The sequence below is a fragment of the Branchiostoma belcheri genome, unplaced genomic scaffold (genome assembly GCF_001625305.1).
Source record: "Branchiostoma belcheri isolate BF01 breed outbred unplaced genomic scaffold, Haploidv18h27 scaffold311, whole genome shotgun sequence".
NCBI classification, from domain to species: Eukaryota; Metazoa; Chordata; class Leptocardii; order Amphioxiformes; family Branchiostomatidae; genus Branchiostoma; species Branchiostoma belcheri.
In genome coordinates, this window is record NW_017803923.1 from 82999 (window position 1) to 95702 (window position 12704).

A 12704-nucleotide genomic window follows, 5' to 3' on the forward strand; every position below is an offset into this window, starting at 1 on the left:
GGGGTAAAAGTGCCCGCGCCAAATTTAAAGTCACATAGCGTCTGAACGGCTAGCGCTAGAACGGCCAAACTGACCTGAAATATTGTTGGCAACAATTCTCTATCATTGGAATAAGATAATAATTTTTGTGTTGCCATGGCAACTGGTTTCTGACAGGCATTTTTGCTAAATTTAGTCATCTTTGTTTCAACAATAGAATTTTATGGGTTTTATGTCAAGTTACTCATGGTTTCTAATATTAATAATATCCCATGTAATTCTATGTAAATTTTATCATAAAATATGCATAATTAATGCTAATTTGATGACGTCATTGGCCAAAATCCAAGATTTTCCATAGAATTTTATCAATACTTCCATTTCTTTTTCTAAACAAGGTTTAAATGAACGTGTTAAGTATGTTTACATTGTATTTTAGGCTTTATCATGAAAAAAAATATATTTTTGATAATTCAAGATTAATGATTAAAGATGGCGGATATCTTAAATATGCATGACGTCATTTTTTACGTCACCGGTGTTACTATGGACAACATAATACTCAGCACACCCTAATATTCTGTCAAAAACACTTTTGGTAAAGTTATGTTTTATACCATTAAGTTGTCAGGAAATAACCTATCTAGACGGTTTTAGCCAATATCAGGACGGTTTTGGCCAAATCTCATTAATGACGTCACATTACGTCATAACGACATAAAGATTGTAGATATTATAAATTTTGACTAGTAAACCATCCTCTAAAAATTTGGTGGTCATACAACATACCGTTCGCGAGTTCTGAGGGGGGGGTCAAATGAGCCCCCTCCCCCCGTCTCCCAAAAAAGCCCGGTCTAGATAGGGTTAAAACACGTTGTTTTAAAGAATTGGTCCCTCCACCCCTTCATGTCCTTAACGGTACGTTTTCCCATCAGAATAAACACAAACCTCCGAGAAAACAGAACCTATAATATGTAAGTTAATATTTGTGGATAAGCAGGATGAGCCTACGTTTCCAGCCGTATGTTTCCCTGTCGCTAACGGCGTGGGGTTTAATGACCGCGCCGCACCCAGCACACTTAAACATTACTAGTATCAAGTTCAAGTTTCAAGTTTTATTAATAAAATCAGCCTAGCAGCCAGTTCACAAGTGAACCAAGCTGAATAGCACTGATTTTCACAATTTTGTACTTAGTAAAATACAAATGCAACTACACAATAACATTACAATACATATACAGACACGCAAACGAACATGTTACAAAGCCACACATAGACACTGAAATAAAGTCCAGAGAGTCTTGAAAGTCATTACTGCAATGACTCGTTGTACAGGCATATTACCTTGTGTAAGAAAGAGTTTTTCAGTCTTTTTGTACGGGCAGCTGGTACTGTGAGTGCAGTTCTATTTTTTAAGGTCCTACCAGTGGCCGTTGTCCTGGCCGGTGGAACCAGGTCATGGAGGGGGTGACCCTCGTCCAGCATGTTCCTTAAGTAGCTTCACTGCCGCCACCTCTCGCCTTTCCTTCAGCGTAGGCAGAGGAGGCACCTCAAGTCTCCCCCCCCCCACGTGAGATGATCCGGAGTGCTCTCCGTTGTACTCTTTCAATCAGTCTTTCCTGCTCCTTATTACACCCTACTAGTAGTACGTGCCCATATTCAAGTACAGGTCTGATAAGTGTGATGTAGACCTGGACCAAATCTACAACACTAGTGCCCTGTTTAGTAAGGAGCCTTAAATAATAAAGCCTACGCGAAGCCTTCGTGACCATAGAGATCACCTGATCATGAAAAGTCAAATTCTTGTCCAGTATAAAACCCAAGCCCTTGGCCAGCTCAACACATGGCACCTGTTGTCCCCCTAAGATAATCTTTGGTGGGACAGGAACTGATCTGTTAAAACAAATTTGCATAAGCTGACTTTTGTTTCCATTTAAAATCATCTTGTTGTCACTCGCCCACATGTCAAGCTAAGTCGCCTCCTCCTCCACTGTCCTGTCGCTGTTAGCCACAGCCACGTGCGGTGCAGTCGGCATTAACCCGTGTCAACTTATATTATTTACAATATCAGAATATATAACTTGCTAGAGTATTTTTTTCTTTTTCGAAAATATAGTTTATTTAATTTGTACGTGCCGGCTGTCTTCTCTAGATATATACACACATGGGCACGCCTCCCCACGGTGTGCTGGTTGGTTTATTGCTAAAATGATCTTCTGCGCTGAGAAAGTTATTTTGTTGGAATACTGGGCGGGGGGTACTTCTATAGCGTTTGATCGTAGGCTTCGGGAGTTGCAAAATGTACTCTCCAGCGGACCAACTACCCCAGCATGCTATCTCTCTATTTGACTGATTTGTACTCTTTTCAGCCGCCTCCGAAAGCCTGGTAGAGGCTAAACTGGAAATCCGTTGACAATTTGAATTTAGTTGAGTGTCGCAAAGTTGGGGACTCCCCTTTCATACAACAGGATCTCAATGACCTTAGCCAATAGTCATCTGAACAAAACATGAAACTCCACCCTCAAAAATGCAAAGTGATATGTTCTTTACTTCTCAAAAACTGTGCGACCATTACCCTCAAGAAGCTAAACTCCTGGGTCTCCATATACAAGCTGATCTGAAATGGAACACCCAGGTTGAAGACATGGTCAAGAAATTAAGCCAGAGGCTTTTCTTTCGGAGAGGGCTTTTCATAATCAATTGGGGTTACTGGAAAAGACCTTCACTGGGCGAAAAGGCCTCGGATTCAGCCGGATCCCAAGGATCCCAATTTGCATCACCTTACGGATGCTGCGCAGATCCCCAAGAATCCCAAAGATTGCTGACCCCACACCAAGAATCCCCAGAATTGCGGATCCCACACACATCCGCAACGCATACGCATGCATCTGTACCTCATAGCGGATGCAGATGCGGCATTCTTAAGGATACTTACTTCGCAGCGGATGCAGACACGGTATCCGTATGGATACTTGCTGGTTACGTATAATTAAGAAATAATACGTTGTTAGGATAGCAACATGCCACATCTTTAGGGGTCATATCCTGCCATATTTTTGTACCTCGGATACCACAGTTTGTAAGATAAATATGTAAGATACTCCATTATACACTGGATACAATGATACTTGCATTCCTGTTGTTGTTGTTTTTTATCCCACTCCACAGCAGAAGCGAATTGTGGGTAATCTGGGGATTTCTTGAATATCCAAATTTGCTTTCTTACGCTTTCGCGGGCCCACTCCACAGCAGAAGTGAATTGTGGGTAATCTGGGGATACCTTAAATATCCGAATTTGTTTTCGTACGCATCCGCGGGCCCACTCCACAGCAGTAGCGAATTGTGGGTAATATGGGGATATCTTAAATATCCGAATTTGTTTTCGTACGCATCCGCGGGCCCACTCCACAGCAGAAGCGAATTGTTGGTAATGTGGGGATATCTTAAATATCCGAATTTGTTTTTGTACGCATCCGCGGGCCCACTCCACAGCAGAAGCGAATTGTGGGTAATCTGGGGATATCTTCAATATCCGAATTTGTTTTCGTACGCATCCGCAAATTGTTGAAATTACAGTCGCCACAAGAGGGCGCACCCCGTAAATAGCCATATACGTACATTGTAACGCATGGAGGTAAAAAAGAGATAACGTTGCCTTTGCGCGTCGCATAAGCAAATGTCTGCTCGGATTCGTGATTGTACTGTTTTTTGCTGATTGGAAATTTTGCGTATCAGACAAGAAGTTGGTTCACATACAACCTTCGCCGGTGTCAAAACCGAGCATCTCTCAAAGATCCACTTCTGTATTTTCAACGGATCCGCAGAGCAGTTCCGGCAGCAGCAGTGCCTTGTGGGTAATCTGAGAAAACCCCGGGGGAGATTCAAACTCAACGGTCACTGAACGCTTGCTTGACTGAGTGTGCGTCCCTCTCTATCGTCCCGCTGGCTTTCCATGTATATCCGCTGCACATAAGTTCAGCAACCACGGCATTGATTGTCAAAGTCTAGGGTACTGACCGTACACCGACTGGACGCTATGAGGTATAAGTGGCCGAGCAGGGTGGCAAGGACGAGAGACATACCGGGGACATTGCCCTATACGTCGCCCGGCGAGGGCACGAAGCCGCCAGGCATGTCATGACACGTTGCAGACTCGCCTGACGAACAGTTCAACTGGACCATAAACCGACTGCATAAGACTGTTGACGGCATATAGAAGTGAGTAAACTCTTCGAAACTCTGTTAATTAGTATAATCATTATGGTTTCAGATCATTTCTGACGAAAGTTTAGAGCAACTCAACTTCGCAACTCACATCTATGGCCTTTATCTGACCTGTTCCCATATGTAAAAGCGCCGGCCTTCTCACGGGTGGTATTTCACATGTCAATGCTGGCTCGCATAACAATGCCTACTGCTGGCATCCGGGCTGCTGGGGAGACTGTTATCCTAACGGTTTTTAGCACATTCTGGCCACTGTACTTGTTTTCTGTTGTTGTGTTTTTTCGTAGGTCAGAAGCGACTGATAGAACGTGGTAAGACTGCAGCGCAGACTTCTACAAAGAAGATGGACTGTGAGACGATCATCCTGGCGAAGCAAGTCGTGATAGTTCTAGTTCTACCTGTTTAATATTGCAAATATCTGTTTTACATATGGTACATGACATTGTATTCGTATAGTTAGTTCTCTCTTTTTTGTCGCTTTACGAAGTATGGGCGGAGTTTTAATAAAGGATTTCAGGCTAAATCTATTCACCGGTGTTTATTCCTTAATTTATTTAATTTGACTTGCTTGTTGGATCTGCACGTATATACATATCAAACACGGGCGTATCCAGAGGAGAATGACGTAAGGATTCGGGAAGATCCGAGGTACGGATAAAAAAATCCAAACGCCGGCTCTGTTAGCATCCGAGGCAAATGCAGAGAAAATGTGTATGGAAATCCAATAGGGATACGGGAAAGTCACAAGTTGTATCTGTACGCATCCGTGTAAAATACCGACGTCTGCACGTGGGGATATGTCGCATATCAGGAAAAATCCCTATTAAAAAAATTCGCATCCGTAGAAAATCCCGCTTTTTGCATTCTTTGGGATCCGGACAGTCCAGGTTACTCCAAGTGTACAAAAAATCCCTAAAGAAACAAATTGGTATCCGCGGAAAATCCCGCTTTGGAATCCTTTGTGATCCGGACAGTCCAGGTAATACAAAAAAATTCCCAAAGAAACAAATTGGTATCCGTGGAAAATCCCATTTTGGGATATTTAGGGATCCAAACATTCCGGATCCCTAAGAATGCAAATTTAGGATATTTTACGGATCCTACCCGTATCCGTTTGCATCCACTTGTATCTGCTAAAAATGCGTAAATATCCATGTTCGCATATGGCTGCATTCGAGGCCTTTTCGCCCAGTGCTTGTCTTCACATTTACGAGTTTTGTCCGACCCAATGTAGTTCCGGTTTGGCAACCAGGCATTACATAGTCAAAAAGACTTCAACAGGAAAGTATCCATTTTATCATGCTCGGCCATGGACCTCCAGTATGAAGTTATGCGGAAATAGTCGTCTGAAGCCAAAAGTTGAATATGTGCTGAGGCGACCGCCCTAAGCGGGCGCCCATTCCCACCCCAAGCAAAACCCGCTGTGGGTTGGGTTGAAGGGCCGCTTTCGGCTCCAGACGCGGTCGGAGGCCCCTGGCCTGACCCGGATAGAATGACGTCATGCTGGTATTGCATTGTGGGTGATTACGTCATACCTTCCGGTCCAATAGCAGAGCATGACAAATAGTATAGTATCCATTTTGTTATGCGCGGCCATGGGCCTCCGGTATGAAGTTATGGGGAAATAGTCGTCTGCAGCCAAAAGTTGGCACTCAGGCGACCGCCCTAAAGCGGGCGCCCAATCCCTCTCCATGCAAAACCCGTCGTGGGTTGAGTGGGTGTCCCGCTTTCGGCTCCAGACGCAGTCGGAGGCCCCTGGCCTGACCCAGATAGAATGACGTAATACCAGGTTTGCATTGTGGGGGATGCCGTCATATCTTCCGTTCCAAAAGCTGACTACCGCGAAAAACAAAGGAGGAGCCCCTGCACCCTCAACATACTGAGCCTATCCCTTCTTAATCCAAATCTGCCGGGACAACATTTCGAAGACTTTTCAGGCTGCCGCCAACGAATAAACTACCTCTAAAATACACACACTATGTCCTCGAAAGAACCCCCGGTAATTTTATTACAAACCACTAACAACCTTACACAATCGCATCGTCTCATGGTTTTGCATGTGTCTTATTACCGCATTTAAGCTTCATTGTTCATCCCAACCCTCATTGCTACTGGCACGCTGTCTCCTGCCGCTATATTGCCGTACAATTCTGTCAGCCCTCTACGCGGCTCAAATGTGGCCTCCCGCCAACGGCCTTGCCGCCTAACAGTTCCCCCTGTCTTCTAGATTACTGGTAGGCGGCCTTCCACCACCTTATAAATCCTGCAACCATCTTGTTACTAACACGAGGCCACACTGCCGCCTTACAACTGCAAATGCCGTCTGGTCATGCTAGAACTGGGTGTCCTTGATTCGACCACGCCAAAAATGGCAATGGGTTGCGTTCTCTCTCTCCGGAAGCCGAGGGGCAGCCATCTTGCATCTCTGGGCTTGCGGCTTCAACCGTACTTAAAATTGTCAATTTGAAGGGCAAAATAAAACGTGACATACAACCTGCATTCCTCATTGATTTGATTGATTTTATTGTTTGCACATTAACAAGACGTACAATAATAATATAAAAACAATGATAAAACAGGTGCAGGAGGAGGGGAGAAGCATGGCGTGCCCTCCTCCTCTAAACTATACAAAATTAAATATAATCAATAAATGGAAATAATACAATAGAAAATGGAAATAATACAATAAGGATAATGAAATAATGTATGGTATAAGTTAATGACAATGAAAATAAGGTAATGATAATAATTGGTATGAGTTATAATAGGAGAAAACACTAAATAAAACTACTACAGGGGGCTAGGTTCGTTAATCAGATGGTTTTTCAAAGCTTGTTTAAGTGAGAGAAGGGACAAGGTAGGATTCTTTAGGGCTGGAGTTAGTTCATTCCATAAGGTGACACCTTTGTATCTAACCGACATTTGGGCAAGAGAAGTTTTTACAAGGGGGGTATGAAAATCGGAACGTTTGCGAGTTTGATAGTTGTGAATCTGAGAACGAAAATTAAAAAAAAGTCATCAAATGTGTCCGGGAGTTTATGGTTTATATATTGGGCTACGAAAAGTACAAGTTGAAATCTGTTTATGTCGTAACACGGTGGTCAAATCTGGGCTGCAAAGTTCCCACATTTCATAGAACCCGAACTGTGTTCGATCGTGTTCGATCTGGGCAATTCGAATCGAACCCGTGTTCCATTTCGGGGTCACCTGCGGTCATTTACAATAAAGCGGCAAAACAAGCCCTTCTGCCTGAGTGCCTCGCAACAAATAAAAAAGAACACTTTTCTATAGATACCAACCGTTTCCTGGACAGTACATGTCCGCTATAATTTTTGGTGGGTATGTAACATGTAGCGAAGCTACTGTCGTATCCTTGGGTGACCTTGAATACTGTAATGATTCTTTACCCTTGTATGAATAACACAATGCACACTTTCGGGAGATATGACATGTCTGCAAAACTCGTTCAAACCTGCAAACATGAAGAGTCAAACATGCCCCATTTACGGCTCAAAATGACTGTCACGAATGTCCCGAAAATCGTGCTCTAGGGATTTTTGAAAAATGCGCTCGATTTCGAATTATGGGAAATTGAGTGCGAAAAAAGCAAAAAAATTCGATTTTTTCACCTATTTGTCGACAAAAAATAAACTTAAAGTCGGAAATTTAAAAATCCCAAAAGCACGATTTTTCATCTTATTCCTAGTCGTCGAAAAATATAAAAATCATTGATCTTGCGTAACATGTGAAGCCAGGTTTGCTCGGTGATTGGCTAAAATGTGGCACTCCGAAATCCCGAAAATTATCGACTTTTTTAATGAAATCCGAAAAAATCACCCATTTAGCGCAAAAAATCACCATTGAATGTATGTAAAGATAATAATTTTATTTTATTTCTACGAAATTCCCATTCGATAGTAGTTTCTTTATTTTCAAATGTTTTACGGTTAGCCCAAAATAGCGTCTTGTAACCCGATACCTTTTAGAACGCGCCTAGCAATGGGAAAGAATACCGTAGTGACAGACCGCCGTGTAAATGTTCAAAAGTCTAAGTTTTTTAAATAGAGGCGAAGAGTAGGTGTAAAAACTAGAACCAGTGGCAATGCGTAGACATTTTTTTTTTGTAGAATTGATATAGGATGCAGAGAGGTTTTGTAGGCATTTCCCCAGACAATATTACAATATGCAAGATATGGATAGATTAAACTGTTATAGATGATTATAAAGGTTTTTTGGATAAAAGATGTCTAATTTTCCCTATGATCCCGATTGTTTTTAAAATTTTATTAACAACTATAGCGATGTGGGGCTTCCAGGTTAAGCGGTCGTCTATTTGTATTCCCAAAAACTTAGCCTGAGATTCTTTGGAGAGAATGTGGTTTTTTAAGTAGATGGTGGGATTTTTTCTCTTATTTGCCTTATTTTTGCTACAAAAGATAGGATGGTAGGTCTTTTTGATATTAACTGATAGTTTGTTTGCTTCGAACCATGTAATAACTTTGTCTAATTCTTGATTGGCTAGTTGGATTAGAGAATCAAAATCTACATGTGAAAGAAAGAGATTAGTATCATCGGCAAAAAGTATGAAGAACATAATTTTGGATGCTTCAGCAAGGTCGTTTACACATAATAAAAACAAGAGGGGCCCTAAAATCGATCCCTGGGGGACTCCGCAATTTATAGGTTTGCAGGACGAAGAATTATCGTTGAGAACAACGTATTGTTTTCTATCGGATAAATAACTAGTAAACGACATAAGTGCAACCTCTCTGATGCCATATTTGTTAAGTTTTCTTTTTAAAGAATCGAATGATTAACAGTGTCAAAAGCCTTACCTAGGTCTAAAAATATTCCAATATAGTATATTCATTGTTATTAATAGCTGAATTTATTCTATCTATTAGTTGTATAAGCGCCATGGAGGTAGAGTATCTCTTTCTAAAGCCGTACTGACGTTTGTACAGAATATCGTTCTGGTCTAGATGTTTTAAAAGTCGATTTTATATTAGTTTTTCCAAAATTTTCGAGATGCAGGGCAGGATTGAGATTGGGCGGTAGTTACTAAGGTAGAATCATTGCTTTTAAATATAGGAATCACTTTTGCAATTTTAGTTGGTTTAGGAACCACTCCGTTCTGGATAGATAAAGTCAATATATGAGTAAGAGGGCGTATAATATAAGGTAGGGAAATTTTTAGTATTTTAGTACTAATTCCGTCGTGACCAGCAGCGTAATCTTTCAAATTTCTAACTATGTTTAAAACTTCGGCCATTGTGGGTGGTTCAAAAGACGTTAGTTGGCTAATTTGCGGAGTATTAATGTAATCAAGGGGATCTTTCGTCACCATGGGGATTTTGCTTTCCAGGGTAGGACCGACATTTACAAAAAAGGCATTAATTTCTTCGCACATCTTACTTTTTTCAGTAATAACTTGAGTATCTGTTTGGATTTGAAGAAGGGCTGTTTTTGATTTATTACGACGATTTAATAATTCATTGATAACGTTCCAAGTTGTTTTTCACGCTGGAGGAGGCTTCTGTGAATTTCCGTAATAATTCTTTTTTTGGCCGTTTTTAACAAATGATTTAGCTTATTTTTGTATACTTTGTAGGTACTCTCTGTTAGAGGGTTAGGGTTTTTAACGTATTTTCTATACAGTTTGTTTTTCTTCTTAATCGATTTAAGCAAACAGCGGGTTAACCATGGTTTTTTGTGGGGATGTTGGACAATTTTGGTAGTTTTCATAGGAAATGATTTGTCAAAAAGTGAGGAAAATATAGAAATAAATATATTATAAGCCATTTCTGTATCAGTTTCTTCCAAAACGGACATCCACGATGTGTTAGTTAAGGATTCAACAAATTTTGCTTTGTTCACCTCATTAATCTGTCTATAAGTATACCGAATATCATTCTTCAACGGCTCCTCAAATCCAGTTGTCAAAAATATTGGAAAATGGTCTGATATGTCTGTTACTAAAATTCCAGCCGTTAAGTCAGAACTTAGTGTGTTCGTGTAGATATTATCGATTAAGGTGGCAGAATGTGGTGTGATTCTTGTAGGCTTGTAAACAAGAGGGAAGAATGAGGAAGAAAAAAGATTATTAATGTGATCAGTAGTAGGGGAATGTGAGGTTTTTAATAGGTCTATATTGAAGTCACACAAGATATAGCAGGTACTCTTTTCTTTGTTAATCTTATTCAGGCATTCAGTTAATTTGTCATTAAACTCCTGTATAAGAGTGTTTGGAGGCCTGTATACACATCCAATAATGACTTTTTACCTTCAGCACCACTTGAGGACAATTCAATGAAAATACACTGAGTTTCTTACTCCTCAATTTCAAACTCCAAGTCATTTTCTCAACATAGGATAAGTCATTTCTTATGAATAGGGAACCCCCCCCTCCTACCTTATGATGTCTGCAATGATGAATAACTTTATAATTGGGTATGTTGTAATTTTTAGCTGTATTTTGAGATAACCAAGTCTCTGTTATGCCAATTACAGAAAAACTATGTTTTAAGGAGTGTAGGTATTCATTAAGCTGCCCAAAGTGGCGTGGAAAGCTCCTAGCATTCAAATGAAACAACGATAGAGAACGTCTCTTGCTTAAATTACATGAGTTTACAAAAGAATCAATATCATAGTACTGGGAAGCAACCTCATGTTATTGTGTAGCATGTAGATGGGCAATATTATCTTTTTCCGCTGACAGAAAACATTTCTAGCTCTGCCCTATGAAGGATGGCAATGGATTTCATTCTCTAATTTTCCAACACCAAGGAGCTCACACTTTCTGGTTGTATTTTCCCTTGGCCTATGCCACTGTTGTGGCAAACTTGTCACACTTGCCTCAGCTGACACTACTTTAAGACCTAGGTACAGTAAATGCCGAATTCGTCCAGGGAAAAAAGATTATATTGCCCATCTACATGCTACACAATAACATGAGGTTGCTTGCAAAACAATTAACGAACTCACTGGACAGAAATCTAGACCGACTAGATAACATCCCTGTCATCATACGGACAGATCCTGTGTGTATGGAACTTCTTCTACATTCATGTAATGAAACGGTTACAACCCACAGTCCACAATCATCCTGGCTTAAAGGAGGAATTGTCCATATCCCCAAAAGGGTCACTTAACATCTACCTCTAATTACAGAGGAATAACTCTTACCCAAATTGAAGCCAGTATTACTTAACCCTTAACAGTACACCTTCCCGGACTGATTAATCTGTACACCTGTACGTCCGCGCGGACCCCAGAACAGTTTTTTGCTAATTTTTAGAAATTGTCAACATGCTACCAGCTCAATTGTTTTGCAAACTGATGTGGGAGCCTCTGTGTCCACATTACATACAAAAATCATAAATTTTGAACTTTTTCTGTTTTTGGTGAAGGAAAGAAGACAAGAAGAAATACCCGATTTTTAAACCCATTTCAGACTGAAGGGGCTTTTGAGGCCCAACTTTGATCTCAGATAGCGCCTAAACGGCTTGCGCTAGAAGTATCAAATTTGGAGACCTTTCCTAAAATGTCTCTGAAAAAAAAGTTCATATTAGTTTAATACTAGTAAGTTGATGTTTTTTTTGTGTTGCCATGGCAACGGGTTTCTAGCAGGCAGCTTTTTTGAAAATAGAATTAATTTTGGTTTGAACATAAAAATTTTCTGAGTTTTATATTAAATTACACTTCTTTTCCAACATTAATAACATCTTACATAATTAAATATAAGTTAAATCATTTAATATGCATAGAATATGCTAATTTGATGACGTCATTGGTCAAAATCCAATATGGCGGACTATATTATTAGCTCTGACGTCATATGACGTCATAATTACACCAAAGTTATTAAAATTTAATTCTATTACTACACCATTCTCTAAAAACTTTGTAGACATACGATATGATTGCATAAAAACATATAAAAACGGAAATAAAGTAATATATAAGAACGCCAGTGTAGCCATTATGATCGAAAGCCGGCTGGGGGTCCGCGCGGACCCCAAAAGAAAATCAGATATAATTTTTTTTTATAATTGGTAGAAACGGAGTTTTCTGCAATGTATTGAGAGACAACTTTGTGGGTGACAATTACCTAAAATTTCAGAAAAATGTCTTTAGAAACAAAAAAGATATTAAAGAACATATAGTGCTGGGGTCCGTGCGGACCCCAGGTGTACTGTTTAGGGTTAATCGTCTTACCCCTATAATTTATTCAATTCTCAGAAAGAACCAAAATTGATTCAGAAAACTTAAGGTAGATCAACCATCTCACAAATATTCGCAATACGTCGAATGATTGAGGAGATCAAGATAAGTAACAGGGATTATGTCTTGCTTTTCGTTGATATTCGTAAATCATTCGATTGCGTTGACAGAGATGTGATGTTCGATCTACTAGCACAGTAGGGTGTACCACAGTGTTTTATTTAAGCAATCAGAGCTGTGTATAAAATACCACAGCGTCTGTGTTAGCCCTTGACGGT